This window comes from Tupaia chinensis, unplaced genomic scaffold (genome assembly GCF_000334495.1).
Source record: "Tupaia chinensis unplaced genomic scaffold, TupChi_1.0 Scaffold000463_1, whole genome shotgun sequence".
NCBI classification, from domain to species: Eukaryota; Metazoa; Chordata; class Mammalia; order Scandentia; family Tupaiidae; genus Tupaia; species Tupaia belangeri.
In genome coordinates, this window is record NW_006159972.1 from 1,698,658 (window position 1) to 1,702,842 (window position 4,185).

The following is a 4,185-nucleotide window of genomic DNA, read 5'->3' on the forward strand; positions in this document are numbered from 1 at the left end:
AAGGGGTTAGATCGTTGGCATAGAATACTTACCATCACCTTCTGGAGAAGTGATCTGTAAAGCGGCTCTCCAAGGTCACTCTTAGCTCTCAGCTCTTTCTGCCTTTTCAGGATTCTGGGAAGCCCTCACTCGCCTAATCCCATCCTCCCTCCAGCAGATGAGCAGAAGGAATGTCTGTCACGAGCTGCCTCTCTGTCCACCCTTCACAAGTCATGCATGCCCTGGGGCCAGGCAGGCAGACCTGTCCAGGGGTGGCCCCAGGGAAAGGCACAAGAGGAGTAAGCACAGGTGCAGGCCCAGTCCAATGCATCTGGAGGAAGGGCTTCAGGGACTGGTGGAGGTGAGGGTACAAGTTGCAGGGAAGGTAAATACCAGAAGTTCCAGGATGTGGGGGTAGGAGGATTCCAGATCAAATGAGCAACAGACACAAGAATGCATGAACCTAAGTGAAATAGCTTATGAAACTTTATACTAGAGCCGAGTAAGCAAGCATGTTACCGACAATTCAATGTAGACAGCCCCCACAAATATCTAGTATAACTATCATCAAATGTAATGTTCAGCTGTGCAAGGCTGAAGACAATGAACATGTCTGTATCCTTGATTTGATTATTACACACTATAGTGCTTGCTTTGAAAAACAACTGTTGGGGCTGGCAGGTGGTGTGGTGGTTAAGGGTACTGGACTGCCACATGACCAGCAGTGGTTCAAGTCCCAGACCGGGCATCTTGCTTTCTCTCTCTGGTAGTGCCACAAAACCATGGGCATGAATGGGTGGAAATGAACAAGCTGCAACTCTCTCTCTCTCTCCGTCCGTCTCTGGTCAAATTTAAATAAATAAAGTTAAATAAATAATTATTTAAAAAGGAAAAAAGAAAAACCAACAGGTGGCATAGTGGTTAAGGTGCTGGACTCCCACATAGTTGACCATGATTCAAGTCCTGGACCTGGTGGCATAAAACTCATCCGGGGCGTGTGTGTGTGTGTGTGTGTGTGTGTGTGTGTGTGTGTGTGAGTAAAATCCCAAGAGGAGAATGGAGGAGACGGGATTGAGGCATGGCCATCACCACCCTCGGCAGGGGCAGCATGATTTCTCGCTTTCTGTCTCTCTGTCTCTATCTCTCTGGTGAGTGCACACACCCTATAGCAAAAATCTAAATAAACAAATAAATAAATCATGTTGTGTGTGTATATGTGCATGCCCAGAATACCAGGAGAAGAATGGAAGAGAAGAGATTGCGGTGTGGCCATCTACCCAGGGAGGTGATTTCTCACTTTCCCTCTTACTGAATCTCTCCAGAGAGTGCACACATCCTATGGTAAAAACGTTTAAAAAAATAAAAGTGAACTTAGTAAGGGGAAACTTTATTCAATAAAAAAGGAAAGGAAAGCAAAAACTATACCATACGCCACAAAGGTATACAATAATTATTTGTCCACCAGGAATCATACTTTAAGAATTAAAGGGCCAGCTGGTGATGTGATAGTTAAGGTGGCTGGATCTCACATGAGCAACAGGGTGGTTCAGGTCCTGGACCTGGTGGCTTGAAAAACATGCCATACTGCATGTGAATATGTGACCAAAATCCTGAAAGGAGAATGGAGGAAAAGGAAGTGTGGCATGGCCATCCATTCTCACTTTCCCCCCCTCTGTCTCTCTCCAGTAAGTGCACGTGCCCTATGGCAAAAATCTAAAAATAGCAATAAGATAAAATAAAAAGGAAACAGGAAAAGAGAGGGAAGTCAGATAAGCAGAAGAAAAACAGTGAGTGGTGGTACGGAAATGAAAAGAAGGGAAGAGAGTTGGCGAGGAGTGTTAGTGCCCTCAAACTGTGGGCATGGATGGGTGGAAATGAACAAGCTAAAAAAGCAGTGCAAGAAAGGTGAGGACCACTCTGTGTCTTCTCAGAGCTCGGGACAGAGACCAAGCTGGAGGAGGAGGTGGAAGCGAGGAGAGAGGGCTGGCTGAGCTGCTTCCTCTGAAACAGTGGCCCGGTGGGTGGGGACCAAGAATGTTGTCAGCTGCTTGCGGGAGGAGGTGGGGGGGCACAGTTCACCTCAGGCCCAGGACTTCGCTGTGGGCTTTGGCACAGAGTGCTGGAGGAGCTGGCCCTCTTCCAGCTCAGCCTGCTGGCTTGCTCACTGAGTCTCCAGCATGGCATGATGGGAACACCAGTGGGGAGCCCTTTGCTGGGGAGGTTCTGTGAGTGAGGCAGCGTGAGGCTAGAGGCTGCCTCTAGATGTCGCCATCTGGCCATGCTGGCTTCAGTCTCAGCTGGAGAAGGAGGAAGTGCTCTTGAGAAGATAAAGTCCTGAGGCCCACCTCCAGCTCCAGCAGGGCCTCCCTGGGACTGCAGCCTGGACACCCTCAGGGGACCTCATGGGACTCTGAGCATCTTTGGGGCTGGAATCAAGTAGGGGGTGGAGAAAGGACCCTGTGGTCACCCCGTCTTGCCTGGTGGGGAAGGAGCTCCATGGTAGGAGAGCAGCTGCCACCTTAACCAGCCCTTAGTGTGGCTGTTTCCTCCTGTGGACTGCTCTGCACCCCAGCCCCTTTCCTCCCTCCCACTCCCCATGGTCATGCTTCTAACAGCCCCAAGTTCATTCCCTGGGGCCTACCTCCTGTCCCAGATCCAAGAAGAGTCTCACTACTTTTATTTTTCCCCTGCCCTCAAGTGACAGCTGTCCCTCCAGCAGATTTCACCTACCACACAGCTGTCCCATCGAAACACGCTATGCTTTTACTTAGAACACTTCCATGGTTCCCCATCATCCTCCCCAGGCTGGCCTCCCTGGCTTCCTGCTCCTCCTCCAAAGGTGTATGGGCTCTAGAGCCACACAGAACTCCATGGTTCTAGAATGTTCCAGGCCTCTGGCCCCGCTGTTTCCTTGGGCTGGAACACCTACTGCCCCATCCTTCACCTCTGCCTGGCTATTCATTTAGCGTGACTCTACCTGGGGTGACTTCCTAACTTTCTAGGCAAGAGTTGGCTCCCCCATGGTCCTGGGGACTCTATCACAATTCAGATGCCTCCTGTCTGTCAGTATGTCCTCTCAGCAGCATCAGGGACCTAGACTGACTCTCCTCTGAGTCCCCAGAGATCAGTCCAGTACCTGGTATGAAGGAGGCATTCAACCCATGAGTTTAAAATGTTAGATCAGAAAGAGTGAGAAAAGAGGAAGTGTATATCTTCCCCAAAAGCTGGAGTTACCTCTTCTAAGATTTAGACCAGCTCCTTGGGATGGAACCTGGAAAACTCCACCTTGCCCTCTTTGTTGTGGGCTCAAGGATGATCACAAATTCTCTGACATGTCTCCCAAGTGCCAAAGGTACTTGGAGTCTAATTTCCCTCTTCTTAAGTCTGAGTTGAGCATAGGTTCTTGCTTGTAACTAATAGAACACAGTGAAAGTGACACAGCACTGACAAAGTTGAAGTGTGTGGCAAAGTCTCAATAATGGACAAATCTGATGGATGGTCTAAGTGACCGTGTCATACTATCTATGCTATTTTTGCGTGTGCTTGATTTTTTTGAACTAATTATTTATTTTTAAAAATATATATTTTATTTAGAGTGTGTTCATTCCTTTCTTTCATGAGAGAAAGAGAGAAGAAGAGAGACAGTGGGTCCTCTCATGATCCACCTCCATTCCCAGTCAGCCAGGATAATGAGTACATCGTGGGCATAGGCATACCCAGCATGTACAGGGAGAACTTGGGAGGCCAAGCCAGCACTGTCTCACATAGCCCCTTCATCATGGAACATTGCATTACTGTGGTGCCACGGTGGCTGTTCTGTTTCACATTTTTAAAATAAATTTAATGAGGCCAGCAGGTGGTATGGTGGTTAAGACGCTGGATTCCCACATGGCTAACCATGGTTCGAGTCCCGGACCTGGCAGCTTGCTTTCTCACTTTCCCTCTCCCTGTTTCTTTCTGGTGAGTATGCATGCCCTGTACCTAATTAAGAATAATATTAATAATAACAATAATAAATAAAATTAAATAAGTAATTTTAAAAATACATTTAAAAATAATTACCTATTTAAATTTATTTCTTTTTAAAATGTATTTTTTATATTTTTAAGAATTTTTGGGGTGTTGAATTATTGGGGCCAGCAGGTAGTGTGGTGGATAGGGCTCTGGATTCCCACATGGCTGATCAAGGTTCAAGTCTCGGACCTT